The sequence below is a fragment of the Pseudorca crassidens genome, chromosome 1 (assembly GCF_039906515.1).
Source record: "Pseudorca crassidens isolate mPseCra1 chromosome 1, mPseCra1.hap1, whole genome shotgun sequence".
NCBI lineage: Eukaryota > Metazoa > Chordata > Mammalia > Artiodactyla > Delphinidae > Pseudorca > Pseudorca crassidens.
This window is the reverse complement of record NC_090296.1, coordinates 195,700,685-195,717,019: the sequence shown is the minus strand read 5'-3', so window position 1 is coordinate 195,717,019 and position 16,335 is coordinate 195,700,685. Positions and strand designations below refer to the sequence as shown.

The window sequence follows — 16,335 nt, the reverse complement described above, 5'->3', positions numbered from 1 at the left end:
ACCAACCTGTCATGTTGTCATTACAGAGTTTTGGTCACCAGGTAAGAGAGTCAGAAAATCAGTGCCACTTATAAAAAATAAGTGAAAGCACAAGTCCTGCTTTTTGCTGTTCAGGATCAGGTTGAAGAGGATATTGATTTGGCTTTAAACAGTATCTACAAAGATAAAACCAAATAAAATACTATATTAAATACAGTAGACAATTGGAAGAATGGAGATAGATGTAAGGAAGAACTTCTGGACAGTGATAACCATTAGATGTTAGAATAGATTTCCCAGGAGAATATTTTAAAGAATTGAACGTATGATAGGGTTATGGATTACGTGGAAAGTGCTGAAAGTGCGAACAGGGCAAAAGAAGTGGACTTAGTTTTGTCAAGTGTATTTGTCTTTTGAACGTTAGAGGGAACGTTTCATTTCCTCTAAAAAAATCAATAACATTGGAATCTTGTTCACCTTCTTATTTTTAAACATTGACTTTGTAAGTGACTTATGGCAGAAGCTTCTAAGTTTTATGGAAAGCACTGCTTTTTGTACACGGCACACAATGGGTGCCTTTAAAATTACCTATTTGTGGCACTTAATTTGCAGAGCATGTTCATGCATATTACTACTTTTTTTGATTCTGAGAGACGACGATTGTAAGACATATCCTTTGATTTTAGTGCATTTTTTACTCTCTTTTTCGAAAAAATCAAGCACTTATTTTGGAGGGGGGAGGAGCGTTCTATCTAAGGATTATTCTGAATTTCTTTCAGCTGTAGGGGTGCTGCTCTTGACCTCAAGCACTTTTCAGGTCGATAGCATAATTCTGAGGCACACCCAGGAATTACTTTGGTTTCGCTTCCATTTCCTATTTAATTAAGCTTGTAGCTTTGTTTTTTTTAGTAGTTATATTACATATCACTAGAAGTTAAGTAACTTCTCTTGAAAGTCATCCAGGAGAATTTCACAGACAGGTATTTGGTACCTGCTCAGAATTATCACTTAGTAAATCTTCACTGAACATAAATTAGCCACATGTTACAGGCAGCTCTGCATGTACAATAACTTTTTATTTCAGTGCTGCATTATAGCGATCTTTATAAAGGCATTTTAAGAGGTAATTAGGGAGTTAACATTAAGTTAAAACTCAACTGTATGTGGTTCTTTCAATGCAGATAATTGAGGTGATAGATAAAAGGTATATTCTTAATCATGTCCAAGTTCACACATGGATAGGCAGTGACAAGGTGTTATGACGTGTAACGACTGGCAAGTTTCTTTTCATGTCTACTGTAAGACTCCTCTTGATTTGAAAAGTGTTAAAGTGAAAAATACATGCATTGTAAAATTTCGAAAACAGACTATTCCTTTTTTCCCTCCCCCCAACTACGTAAGGAGGACAGAGAGGGCGTTGGACACTGCTCTTACTGAGGCAAAGAATCTGAGGGTTTGAGACTTAGTGGCGCAGTGAGCGGTAGCTCTGGGATTACGTAGCGGCTCTTCAGGACGCCCAGATGCGCGCACTGTCTACTGTACTGTGCCACCTTTTCAACTTAAATTTAGTGAGGTGCATTTATTCAACACATATTTACTAAATGCTCTTAGTGTGTGCCAGGCATTCTGTTAAATGATATTGTAAGACAGTAAATGAGAAGTTAAGGTCTGTGTCCTCAGGAAACCAGCAACTTTGGAAAAGACCAAAGTAGCTGCAACTCAGATGAGCGTTAAGGGAGAAGTAAGTCACAAGGTGATAGGAGAGTATGTAGCAGGCAGACCTAACCCGGCCTGGACTGGTGGTGGGCAGTGCTGATGGGCAAGTCAGGGAAGGACAAGGCGAGTTACCTCTAGGCTGAGGTTGTCAGGAATCAGCATGAGTCAGAGCGCTGCAGGCAGCAGTAATAGCCTCTGCGAAAGCAAGAGAAGAACTAAAAGGATTCCAGTGCGGCTGAGCATCAGAAAGAGGACGCGTAAAGGTGGAGAGGAATTCAGGAAGCAGATCATGCGACCTTGTTCAGGACTTCGGCCTTTTTCCTAAAGGATATTGGAAGGCATGGAAGGGTTGTAAGCAGAGGGGTGACCTGATTCGGTTTTCACTTGAAAACCATTGAGTCTGACCTCAGTGCAAGTAGAAGCCTGTCGTTAGAAGCTGCTGCCGTAGACCAGGCTGGAGATGATGGGTCCAGCAGCTGAGCTGGAGGGAGAGGGGCAGCTTTGTGAACTGTGGGAGGTTCGACCAGGCCTAGGGATTTGACGGGCCGCAGCACTAGTCCTGTCGCTGTCCCGTCTGTAGGTCGCTTCCAGAATCCTCTGAGTGACCTGCGCTCAATGCCAGGGAGTGACTGTGACACAGAATGTAATTGAGAAAGCACTGCTCCTTAAAAATAACTTGTGTATTGAGCTAATTCCTGTTACTGTTTGGTGGATTCCATTAAGTAGTCTATGGAGAACTTAGTTTAAAAGAGAATTTTACATCTTCTTTATATGGTGAAGCATGTAAGCAGTTCTGTACGTACACGATGTGGACCCATGTAGTGCATGTTACTTGGTTCACTTATTAATCAACATCAGATTAGAAAGGTGACTGAATGTTTAGGATTTTATTATTGCTGATTGGTTGGTTGAAACTGAGATTTAAACCATTTTGTTTCAAATAGCATTTTATTAAGAAACACTTTTTCCTTTGTAATGATCAGAATTTACAGTTGGCTCATTGGTTCTAGAAATAGGCTCCTAATTAAATTAGAAGATTCAGAAGGGAAAAGTTTTAAAAGCATGCTTGCCTGAATGCCTTACGAACTGCTCTGTTTTCTTAGCCAGCAGTATTTTTTTGTGTACTTACGGCTTCTGTCAGTCTGTTGTATCGGGGTCGCATAGACAAATACCTGTAAGAGCTTTGACAGGAAGAATTAGAGCATTTAGGGAAATGATCTGGAGCCTGGGGTTCTTGGGAGTTTATGCTCCTCTAAGTGAGGGGGTGGGGAGCGGCTAGTACTCTTTTCCACCTGATTGTGGCCATGCGAGTGTTCAGGCTGAGTGTTCCCACATTTTCCAGATTTTCAAAAGTATCCTGAAATACAGATTTGTGTGTAAATTAGTTAGTAACTAATTCAAATGTTTTTTATTTTTATTTATTTTTTTTGGCTGCGTCGGGTCTTCATTGCAGTGTGCAGGCTTCTCATTGCGGTGGCTTCTCTTGTTGTGGAGCATGGGCTCTAGGCGCGCGGGCTTCAGTAGTTGTGGTTCGCGGGCTCTAGAGCGCAGCCTCAGTAGTTGTGGCGCACGGGCTTAGTTGCTCTGCGGCATGTGGGACCTTCCCGGACCAGGGCTCGAACCCATGTCCCTTGCACTGGCAGGCAGATTCTTAACCACTGCGCCACCAGGGAAGCCCTCAAATGTTTTTTAAAACCATCACTACAGGGAAAGATGTGACGGTAGAATATATTTAGCCCTCAGGCCTTCATGTTACAGCCTCTGCTTTATAGAGGTCTGCAATCACAATACAAAGATAAAAGGTCAGAATTATTTCTAGGTAAAGTAAATGCCAAGAGAAGGAAGGAAAGAAAGAAGAAAAGGAAAGAGGAAATGAGGAATTTTTTTTATATTATATAAAGTACAAAACTATCTAGGTTTGATTTTTAGTTTAAGTTCAAAAAGAGATTCACTGTCACCAGAATAATTCGTCTGTGCTTCAGAGCACGCTTCTCGCAGCTTCAGCTGTCTGAATGTGCTTAACTGGGAAGTCAAGAGCGGGATGTGTGGGGAGCAGGGAGCCAGTGAGCTATATAGATGGGCGTCTGGTGTTCTCTCTCTCTTTCTCTCTTTTTTTTTTTTGTTTTTAGTGGTTCTCTCTTAACCAGTTCCCAGCAAAGTACAGCAGAAACAAGACACAGTTGATGTCAGAGAAAACTCAGAGTATAAGAAAAGAGCAGTCTGAGTAGGTCATGGACCCTTGAAAGCATTACTATATTGAAAGCATTATTTAACTTTTATATTAATGATCAGGAAGATGTCAGATTGTTTGGTACATTCCGATGTTTTAAATCCTCTCCTCCCAGTAACACATGTAATACACAGTCATAGTAGGCAATTAAGAAAATATAGAAAAAAATATATAGCACTTTTCTTTAAAAGCCAGGGATAGGTAAAAATAATTTTATAATTTTCTAAAAGTATTTACATAGAGCTGGGCACTTGTTAGTTTCCTAATTGCCAGGGCTCAAACCCGTGTCCCCTGCATTGGCAGGCGGATTCTTAACCACTGTGCCACCAGGGAAGTCCCCTAGTGCCATTGAGTTTTGATAGACAAAACCCAGAAAAGCACAGCCTTTGCTTTTAAGGAGCCATCTCAGTGATGTGACCTGCTTGACTGAGAAGATCCAAACATGTGATATCATGGATGTCTACGAACGTTACCTATGAACAACTTTCCAAAAAAGGCCAGGGGGCGGAGGGTGGGGTGAGGTAGGGTTTAAATGAGAATCACATATGACTTATATTTTTCTTATGTTCAGGAATAATGATATGAAATTTAAAGGTGAGTCCAGTCTAACAAAGCAAAAATTCTCACTTCCAGTGAAATAAATGAGCTTTGTTTATTATTGAGGTTTGTTCACAAGTACTTGATACGTTTATTTGTACTGAATAAAGCAGTTTTACTGTTGATCCGTTTTTGTTGGGCAGGCGGAATTTGTGACTGTCATAAACTGTAGTAGAATGCGTTTGTGTGCCCTACTAAATATAGGGAACATAATCTTTAGACCAGATGATCGACATTTTTAGGCATTCCGTGTCTCAAACTGTTGTTCCTTTTCTTTCTTCGTCAGTCACACCCTTAAGGCCTTTTGAAGTGTCGTCAAGAAAAAGCAGCTGTGAGCGCTTGGCTCTGGTAAACCGGAGCAGGCTTCCAAGTGTTTGCTGGAGCTGCTCTGCCTTTGCTGCCACGGGGTAGTCCTCACCGCCTGCCGCCAAGACCACCCCAAGTCCGCTTTCCACGGCTTCTGCTGTCTACCATTTCCTTCATCCTAGGCTGACAGGGCAGAACAGAGAGTTGCTGGAAAAACCCGACTTAAAACTTAAACCATCTTTAGTACCTGTTTTGTTCCTCACCGTCAATTGATGGATTAAAATAACCCTTTCGATTCCCGTCTCTGTCCCTTTTCAAAAGCAGGGTTGGACTGTCGTAACATACCCCGTTACGCACGCCGTTGCCAATACAAGCTTTCTGAAGGACTGGTTGGGTTTCTGAGCAGAGAAAGTGAGGTAGATGATCAGGCTCTGCGGGGTGCAGTGTAGGTGCTTTGCGGTGTGTGCGCTGTCCTGGGATAGCGGTGGTTTTCCAAGTTTCTGCTTCCTGCTCACACTTCTTCGACCTGAAATGGAGTTTATCTCTACCTGTAAAAATCTTGTTTGTTATAAGGTCTAGCAAAGATCTTTTCTGTGAAGCCTTCCCCATCAAAATCCCTTCTCTGAGCTCCGAGCACATACTACTCATGAGCTGGAGCCGGACTTCCGTGATGAGAGGTGATTTTCCTGCTGAGATTCCAGTAACGCTTCGTATCTCGTGCTTCTATCCCCCTTAATACCTAGCAGAGAACACCACCTCAAGTGAGCGTGCAAATGTTTGGTAACTGCCTTACTCACAGGAAGTTTTTGTAAAATTGCTTGCAACTCTGTACCCAAGAAGGAATGAAGTATTTAAGCTTCTTTAACTGTTTGTTGAACCCAGGATCCCTTACTTACTTCTGCATTCCTGTCTACCCTGTAGAGCAGTTGGCTTATTAGAAAATAACGCTTGGCTTTGGGGGTGGGTTCTGTGTGTTTTAGAGAAGGAAGTAGCACTATTACTGGACTCTTAAAGCTGGAGCCTTTTCTGTTGTAAAGTATTTTGCTTCTAGATACTGTCTTCATATGTCATATCGGTACAAGCAGTGCTTTGCGTATTTATTTGCTTTCTCTTTAATACCGTATTTTCAGACTTTGGTGTGATACTGAATTAGAATCTCTGGGAGTGTGGCCTAGTCTGCTTTCTTACTAAGACTCCTTGAAGGTGCTTCCAAAGGTGGTGATGGTGGTGGTCATGGTGCTTACCATGGCTGTGACGGCTTTGAAGGCTGATGTGTGCCTGGCGCACTCCTTCAGCCGGTGGACAGCTGTTAACTTACCTCATGTTCACAGCAAGCCTGTGAGGTGAGATGCTATTGTTAGCTTCATTTTTCAGATGGAGAAACTCAGGTAGAGATAAGTCAAATAACTTGCCCCCCAGATGACTTTCCTATAAACATGGTAAATTTATGAAAAGGATGAGGCATATTTCTTTGGTTGGTTTAAAAAATCCTATTCTCTCAAAGATTGCTGTGAATAATGTGAATGATATAAAGAAGCTGTTTCTTCTTACGTGTATTGGTATATCAATATCCTAACCCTGTATAGAATACTTCAACAGCTAGACCTAAACATAGATAACCCTATGTTGCTTTAAGGAGGCCAGTCACAATTCTTGGTGAAAAAGTAGACACACACACACAAACTTAGCACATTGAGGAAGACTTTTAAAAATTACACATTCTAATAAACTCGCATGAATTTTTTTTTTTTGGCTCCATTGGGTCTTAGTTGTGACACAACTCAACCGCTCTCTACTATAAATATAGACATACATATACACGTGTATATATTGATACATATAATATACTGAGATGTTATTTTGTGACCAAATGGAATATAAGTAAAACTCCTTAAGCACATATTTTTTGCTTAAATAGCATAAGATAGATCTGGATTTTATATTCTAGAATATTTTATTCTATTTTTAATAATAAATGGTAAGAGTATTTCACGCTCTTTGGCTGTCTCCCAGACTCTGGTCAGGGGAAGTGTGTCATGCTGGTGGGTGGAACTAATTTGTTGGTGTCCTTACCTGTTCTAAGAGTTTTGGTGATTGATTTTAGGTATTGCCTAATGAGCACTCTGGCTTTGGATACCAGTTGTACTTAAAAAAAAAGTGTGCTGTGTTTTACAAAGCTAAATTGAGTTAGTGGCCAACTTTTATCCTTACAACTAAATCTAAGCAGTTTTTGACTATTTCTTTCTATATTTCCCATTTACACATTTTCTGAACTTCTCTTACTGCCGATTTATATATAGTTGGGATGAGTTATATCAAGCAGTCAAGATAAGACTTTTCAATTCTAATGCTGTCCATGTGCTGTGCTTAAATTGCTAGACAATCCTAAGAAAAACTGGATAAATAGAGTGCCAGGAGGTAAAATAAAAATAGATGTGATGCCAGGGGAAAATCTACCGAATTGTCTTTTGTATAGAAACTTTTGATAAAATTTTATGTATTCCTTAGACCCATGTTCTGAGTCTGTAAGAGTTGGATGTAAGACTAATTGCCTGCCTTAAAGCTTATAAAGAGGGAGGATCAGGTTTAAATTAATCATACACTGTTCTTCCCCTAACTTTGCGAATTGATTCTTTGCCTTTTTCTGGGGCTAATGATGTGTATGTTTGAGATTTAGTATTGAGGTTAAAAGGTTTAAATCTTCCTAATAAAATTGTATTTCCTTCTGAGGCATAACTGTTTCTTTCCTTGATTATAATAAAAGAAGCATTTGTTCTTAAGGGGTCTTGATTTTGCTGCAGACTAGCTGTGTGACTTTGGGCAAATAATGTCCTCTTATTCTGGACCTGTTTCTTCATTAAAATGAAGCGTGGTGTCACATGTTGAAACTGTTATAAGTGGACTAGTTGAATATATTTAAGATTATACGCAAGCACATAAACACACTGGCAAGTCGTCATTGCTAGAATGTGAAACCAACTAGCTTTTTTTTTTTTTTTTTTTTTCCTGCGGTACGCGGCCCTCTCACTTCTGTGGCCCCTCCCGTTGCGGAGCACAGGCTCCGGACGCGCAGGCTCAGCGGCCATGGCTCACGGGCCCAGCCGCTCCGCGGCATGTGGGATCTTCCCAGACCGGGGCACGAACCCGTGTCCCTGCAGGCGGACTCTCAGCCACTGCGCCACCAGGGAAGCCTGTGAAACAGCTTTGTTGTGTAGGTGTGTTACCGATAATGTTATTCACACCAAGAGAGTTGCATTCTCTGCTTTTTGGTTCATGATTTTGTTACTCTGATAGTAACTTTTCAGAATTACGTCTCTTGTACTGAAAATTAAATTACTGCCATGATGATCGGAATCATTAGGATGAGTGACATGAACAAATTTAGAGTTTTTGCTTCTCTTATCCTGAATGCATGATTTTTCAAGTATTTTCGTGTTGTGTAATTTCAATTGGCTAAGGAATTTATCCTTGATCTTTTTCCAGAGTGAGGACGTGCATACTTCCATAGTCACAGTCCATATTTAATCAAGTTTTGCTTTGTGGGCTTCATCAAGCTAACTAAAGTGGTTGTATATTTTCTGTTTTTAAAAATGCTTCTTGATACAAAGTCTTCTCAGATCAACCGCCATGTGACAAGTCTCTTCAAACAATGTAAGCTGCCACTGTGTGCTTGTTTCTTTCTTGCAAGTCTAGCCATTCATATGTCTTCATGAGCTGTTTTCTCCTCCTTAACCCCCATGTTCAGCTGTGTATTACAAAACTCCTTGAGAAAGGAGTTTAACATTTCCTGTGTATCTCGTAGTACCCAGGAAAGAACTCTGTTAGTCTCTGAATAGTTCATAAGTGTTATTGCTACTGAGGATTTGGAATTAAAATTATTGGATAGAATGAAGTAAGCCTGTTTCTAGGATGTCAAACTGTTTGGGGTCACTGCTGTTTCGTCAAGCTTTAGGCTTTGTGTTCTGAAGTCAGTTTCTCCTAGTTTAACCATAAATTGATTATTCACCTTATATTCTCTTGTATGTAATGCCTCAGTGTCAGGTTACTGATGGGGAGAGTTGTCAGGATGTAGGAGGGATAGAGGCGCGCGCGCACACGCCCTCATGTGCATGTGAGAGGAGGGCGGGTCTGGAATGTGGATGGGCGACGCGTCACGGTCAGTGTTAACGATCTGAGTCTGCATGACTGTCTAGTTATGCGCACTGAGTTTCGGACCTGTTATAGTTGACATTCGGAAACAATTTTTAATCAGTAGTAAACACAATACTTTAGGAAAATAAGACCGTGTTTTTCTTTTCTTTCCTGTCCTCATTTTAGCTTTATTGTGTATTTGCTGAAGCTGTAAATAGGAAAAAATAATTATTGAAATGGGCCAACTTCTAGCTGGGCAGAAATGCTGTTGGGACTCTGGGGTATACCTCAGCGACATCTGGGAGCAATGTAATATGCCGAATACTTGAGAAGTGTCAAGACAGAGACTGTAAAAACCTAATTGGAAAGCCTGATGGTTGAAGATCATATGTAGCTGACAGGCACTGCAAAGATTAGGTATAATAACTAAGAAAAAAGGAGCCTAAGCTGGTGCAGAAAAGGGCCCGAGTTGTTTGTGCACTATTGTTGGAAGTGGTAGCCAGATACTTTTTCTTCTCAGTACAGAGGATGAGGCTTGCAGGCAGGGCATGTAACCTTTAACTTCTTATGATACGGACTGCAAGTAGTTGATGATTTAATAAATACTTTATAACTACAGATGATACTGTCAAAGTGTTTCCCAACATTACAAATAGTTTTCAGGTAGAGTCACTGTTTGACAGAATTTAAGTTTGTGACTCTATAGTTTATAGATACATCATTGAATAAATACCATCTTTATCGTGTGTTAACTTGGGTTAACAGAATAATTGAGGGAACTTTTTTGGAAGCAAATGAAGTTTACTTAAAACTGCTCTCTGAAGAGATTTTTTTTTCTTTGCCCTAGCATTACTTCTTAAACATGTTAAGACTGCTTGGAAGGAGGTGAATCAAACTCAACTCACTTAATTCTCCAGCTTAGAGTCTTTGTTCATTATCAGTTGGTGGGTGTGGAAGCAACTTAATAAAGTTTGGGTAATTTAGTTTCAGTTTAAATTCTCACCTGGCAATTGGCCGAAAACTCCCATCTGAAGACAGGAGCGTCCAAAAGCCGTGTTGTGATTTCGCTACTGTCTGCTCGACAGAGGAAGGCCTACCCAGAGAGCTGTGGAGGGACGAGCTGCCCAAAGGGAACCCATGGTAAGAGTTTCCCATTAACTCAGCGTGTGCGCGAGTGCGTGTGTGTAAAGCTTACCAGCCCACGTTGTATTTGAATTAAAATTCTAGAGCTTTTAAAATCTAGGACGTAATTAATGCCAAGTGTTTGAATTTCTATGTCTGTTGCTTATTGGTGCACTTATAATGAAATAAATGCAAGGAGTCGTTTTATGAAAGATTTTATATGCTTAATGTTGATAAGAAAACAGTATTAAGTGTGAAAATCAGTTTAACAGGTTCAGTTTTTTGTGGTTCGACTGTAGTTAATCGTCTTTTAAAAATAGCCTATTTTCAGTGTTGCTTCAGTAAAGTTTTCACCAAACTGAATTTATCTGTTAGTTTCATAGCTGTTTCTCATTTACAGTAAATGTCATAAATTTTGCAAAAAAGTAGTCTGTTGATTCCTGTTTCATTTTTTACTTCCATTATAAAGTGATAGGGAAGAAGAAAGAATGTATAATATCTAATAATAAAATAGACTTAGTTTAACATTAGGCCTTTAAAATGTATCATTATTACTATACCTCTGTGAAAAATATTAGATTCTTAAGATGTTTGTATAGCCAAAATAGAGTAGCTGTTCACAATATAGCACAGTATCAAATTGTACTGATAAAATCAGACATCTCTCCCTTGCCATACACACATTTGCACTGAGAAAAAAGTTCAAATTTAGCTGCATTTTTATATCTTTCAGGTGACCTTAAACTTAATATTTTTATCCTCCTTGTGTTTGGTTCCTGTATATCCCTTTATTTGGACGTCTGTGTCTTATCAGATCCATGATTAGTTATATTAACTTTGGACAAGAGTGGAATTAGTATCTTATAAAGGTTGAAGTCTAAAAGCACTGTTTATCCGAGCTTACTCTAGCGTCTGTGGACATAGTAGCTTTGTGATAACTGGATAATGGTGATGAAGGCCAGATATTAATAGTAGATTGTATTCTGTTGTCAAACTTACAATTTTTGAGATTGACATAGTTTGAATTTTTTTTTTTTGCGATTAGAGGTGTCAAAATGATGTTAGTTGAATGTGACCATATTCTTAACTGTTTTCTAGAGCTTAATAACAAGCATGTCAGGAATAGCACGTGTGACAAGCACCTCTGCACAGCAGCTGTCATCATGTAAACATTCACACGCTGACAGTGAACTAAGTACTCTGGATGGCAGCATCTGTCCTTTAATCCGCCTGCTTAGTAATTCAGGTTCATATAGACTCTCTGCTCCGTGCCAGCCATTCAGCCAAGTGCTGAGAAGAAAATGGTGCGATTCCAAACAGAGGTGCTTCCTGACTGCTCTTGAACTTGCAGTGTAGACAGTGATTACACTGTAGATAAAATTACACAGATGAATGTAAAATTGCAACTGGAACCAACACTCTGGAAAAGTGTAAGTAGCTGTGAGAGTAGAAGCAGTATGGCTGGCATGTAAGTAAAGCAGGGAGCTCACATTTATGTATTAAGATGAACTGATGACTTGTCTTCTGAACTTTTAAAATTTATCACTTATTAAATGAATATCTTCTAATTGAAACATGCAGAAAGACTAAATTCCAACCATGGAGAGAGAAATTTTTTTATGCTACTGTTCTATTTTCTTAGATTTCTTAAGAATTTACAACAAAGTCTTGTCAAAGTAGTGTTTTTATGTGAGAATTTCATTTTCTGGGGAGAATTCTTATAGGATCCTTTAACATTGTAGGATTGCATGCAGTGAATGAAGACCCTGATTTCTTCAACCGAATTTAAGTTTATTAAAGTATGTCAATCATAAAATAACCACTGTCCTCCTTAGCACCTCTTCCATTCTGGTGTCAGGCCATCACTCACTTTATATCATTGAGTTGTTACATGCAGACATTTTTTAATGATAGTATGATTTCCTTAATCAACTTTTATTCCTTTTTGAAAGAAAAGAATATAAAATTTATGTTTCTTTTATAATTTATTCTAAAACATATTTATTACATTTTTGAAAATACATATGATAGACCATTTGGATGCCTAAATGTTTACGCTTTTTCTGTAGGACACAGAGAATCTTGTCTAAGGGAAGTGATGTTTGAAAATTGATGAAGTTAGTTGTTTTCTGTGTTTGCTCTGTCAACATTTTAAAAAAACTCTCATGGAAGGACTAGCTTTTCTTTATTCAGCTGATAGTATAAACAGATTGAATCAGAGTATACTATTTAGTATGAACCTAAAATCAAAAAAGTTTACTTTTATAATAGAAATGATCTTTCCCTAATTTACTACTAAAATATGTAAGCTATTTAAAATATTAAATAAATGTAAGTATTTTTCAAGTGGCAAAAATCCAAATTGTCTGTTGTTAATTTTTTCCTCCAGATTATTACGTTGAATTCAGTCTTTGCAATGACTTCTAAATTAAGTTTTTCCTAGATACACTCAAAAGAAGGACACCCACCTCCCTTTCAAGTTGTGACATTAAAAAAACAAAGCAGTCCGTTCTTCAGGATACCTTGAGAATTGATCTGTAGTATGCTCATCATTCAGTCAGTTTACTTTCCTCATGAAATGAGGTTATTCATTTTGACATAAAATTGGACAGAGACTCTTTGAGGATGGATCTCAGAAATTAGTGGGGACTGATATATAGTCTTGGCTTTTGTACAGCTTATTTAAAGCAAGAAACTACTGTGGAAAAATCTTCAAGTTTCTAAGGAACCAAGAAATGTGAATATGAGCAGAGCAAACTCATAAAGCCTATCCTGTATGTTGTACATTACACAGATCATTTAATACAATTATATGAAGCAGTTTTACGTTAAAAATTTCCAAACTGCGGTGGTTAAGAGGTTGGGCTCCAGAGTCAGACTGGTTGGGCTTGAGTATTAACTGAGATACTTATAAGCTTTGCAGCCTTAGGGAAGTTGTATAGCTCCTCTGTGCTTCAGTTTCCTCATCTGCAAAATGGAGATAAAAAGAGTACAAAGAAAAATTTTATATTTGTGGATTAATTCAATTTAATTATTATAATAAGTGCAAGTACTTCAATGAATCATTTTCAGATGAAGTATTTGAATTAAATCTAAAATAGGAATTTCATAACCTAGTGTCTTTATTTTTGTTTACAATACAGAAATATTTCTTCCATTGTAAGATCTCAATGAGAGAAAATTATTTCACTACTACAAGTATCGTTTCCAGTGACCACAATTAGCTGAATAGAATTAATAAGTAATAGAATAGAGCAGAATAGAATTAATCGACTTAGTAAGTTATTGAGAACTTACTAAGCTACCTAGCACTTGCTAACAGTAGTGTCATGGTAGCCAGAAGAATTATGCTGTCACTGTGCTTAGGCCTCAGGAAGACTAAAACCATGGAAAGATCTTAGACATCAAGCAGAAGAGTTGAGACCCAGTTCCTGCTCTGCCACTAATAAGTAGAGGGATCTCAGATGTATGAACCTGTTAGAATTATGCGGCTGTCTCAGCTCTCAGTCGCCTCCTTTTATATGTATGTGTTATGTATTTGTGTGTGTGTGTGTGTGTGCACGCGTGCACGTGTCTGTGCACATGTACACACACAGTAGGTATATATCCAGTCCATGCTATTGCTCCAAATTGAAATGAAAAGCTAAGAATTCATTACGTTTTTTAATGTTTAAATATACTGAGTAAAGAATTCTGTTCTACAAGGTATTTTACATGATGCCTTCAAGTAAAAATACATTATTGATTTTTACATATACTATTTCAGGGCCTCTCAAATATTCCCATATAAATTACATACTGTTCCATAACTTCACAAGGGAAATGTAAAATTCCTGTAGTCTGCCTAATTTCAAACTCATTTCCTTGTTACATGATTAAAACTTTTTTCTAGTAAACGTTTCAAACAGGTACCAAATTATTATTTTTTACACATCTGGACTTTTTATAAACCAGTTTTAAATAGTTACAGCAGTTCTTACCAACTCTGCCCTTTGCAACAATATAGGGCATTTATAGTTGTATAAATGGTGTCATGAGTTTTCAGAGTAATTTACTAATTCAAGTAGACTATAGCATTTTAAGGGAAAAGACATAAGCAAGCATGATCTATATATGCTTTATATATATGCACTTACTTGCTTTACCAGATGATCTCACTGAATCCTATAAAAGACCACCTACTCCTGCTAAAGGAGAGTGGAGTGGCTAGGAGCTGCTAACTGAAGGCCCCTGTATCACCCAGCTCTGCTCTAGTGTGGCAGGCGTCTGGGCCCCGATGGGTTCCGAGCCAAGTGAACATAGGAAGTTGGTTGGTACGCCTAGTGAACTACTAGATGCTACTGTAGTCATAATTAGAATAATTCTTCATATTAAAAAAATCACAGATTTAAAATAGCTGCCTTTTATAGACTTTAATAGAAGATTTAAGAATGCCTGTATTGTCAGCTACTACATTTAAAATGTGAAAATCTTACAAGGGCATTAAATGCAAACATTTTCTGGACAAGGATAGTACTTAAATTTACGAGTTATCTGGAGGAAATATTAACACGCAATCATATGAAAGAAGACTGAAGTTTATAAGAATATAAAATTAACAAAGAACTTTTTTTGGAGGATTTGCTTACTGTGGTATCAAGTGGAAAAAAGTCTTATCCATCACTAAGCAATCATTAATAGTAAAAGTGCAGCCAAAACCTTAAAAAAAAAACGTTTCTAATTGCTGTGAAAACAAGATAAGTAGATAATTCTCTCTTAAGCTGTAGAATACTTTTTATGTGAGGACAGATAAATGATGACTGAGGTTCTGTGGTGGAACATATGAGGGGCAGGTTTCAGGGGATCTCTGCCACGTACTTTACCCTTAGAGAGTCATTTAAATGTTTAAGAGGAGCATATAAATCCAGATATCTGTGTGGGTGTTAAACTTATATCTTTCTTTCAATTGAATACCTGAGTACCTGCTGTGTGTAAAATATTATGCTATTTTATACTTAGCACAGTGAGGCTGTAACACACAACCTCCTGTCGCTTAGGTGAGACCAGTCAGCCACATGCAGAGAAGAGAGTATCAGTTGGTTAAAGGGGGCGGCATTTGAATCAGGGGATAGTTTTTGAAAATATAGACCTAAGTAATATGTACCATTAAAATCAGAAGGCAGCAGGAGTTTATTGAGATATGAAGGAGGTAAGATAGCAAAATAATTTACTTTGCATTGATTGGTTCAGTGTACCCTACAAGCCATAGTATCTTTTGTTTTGAGGGTACAAATTGTTTTGTTTCTCTGATATTTTGTTTCCTAAAGTATTGTTGGACTAGAATTTACCATTTTTTTCTCTACAAATACACATACACACAGTAACAATATATGCAAGTCAAATTTAATTTTAAAATGAATCTTTTACAACGTGGGCACATCCATGCCAACCACAGGGCAGTCTGTCATATCTTTTGCGCCCTTGCTTTGTACAGGGTGAGAAGGTTTGATGTCTGGCAGGGTAGTAGATAATAGTTCTATTTTTACTCATACCGTGTTTGGCTTAATAGATGATCTTCTGGGGGCCTGAGTTGTTTTAATTATGAAAAATTTCAAACATGTAAAGGAAGAGAGACTCCCTCTATCTGTGGCCCAGATTTAACAATTAGCACATTTTTGCCACAGTTGCTTCATCTACTTCCTGTTTTCTCAGCTATTTTAAAGCAGATCCCAGACCTCAAGTCTTTTTATTCCTGCCTTCTTCAGTAGTCATCTCTTTTTTAAAAAAGACTTTAAAAGATGTGTTTTAGTGAAGTATAGTTGATTTACAATGTTGTGTTCATTTCTACCACACAGCAGAGTGCTTCAGTTACATATATGTGCATATATACACATTCTTTCTCATGTTCTCTTCCATGATGCTTTATCACAGAATATTGAATATAGTTCCCTGTGCTCTACAGTAGGGAAAGAAAGACTTCTTAAATATAACCATAATACCTCTATCACATCAAACAAAATTAACAACATTTATTTATCACCTGATACTGTCTCCCTATTCAGCCCCCCCTGCTTTTAATTCAACATTGTCCCGTCACATTTGGGCTGTTTGTTCAGAATCCCAGCAAGATCCATGTAGTGCTTGGTTGTCTGGACTCTGCAGCATAATTTGCAACATCTCTTCTTCCCCACTACCTACTTCCCTCCCTCCTTCCCTCCTTCTCTTCGTCTTTCTTGCCTTCCTGTTCATGACTTATTAAAGAGGCTGAGTAAGCT

At 38.2% G+C, this 16,335-nt stretch overlaps 1 protein-coding gene across 12 annotated transcripts in view; it reads left to right on the top strand.

Annotated features, from left to right (window-relative positions):
• Positions 1-16,335, top strand: part of ZEB1 (zinc finger E-box binding homeobox 1) — a 192,700-nt gene that overhangs the window by 32,570 nt on the left and 143,795 nt on the right. The window contains exon 1 of one of the 12 annotated variants that reach the window (XM_067704972.1): positions 9,962-10,099. The exons of the other annotated variants lie outside the window; for them this stretch is intronic. The gene's annotated coding sequence lies outside the window, so the exon portion shown is untranslated. Of the gene's footprint in view, positions 1-9,961; positions 10,100-16,335 lie in introns of those variants that run through there. 12 annotated transcript variants of the gene reach the window in all.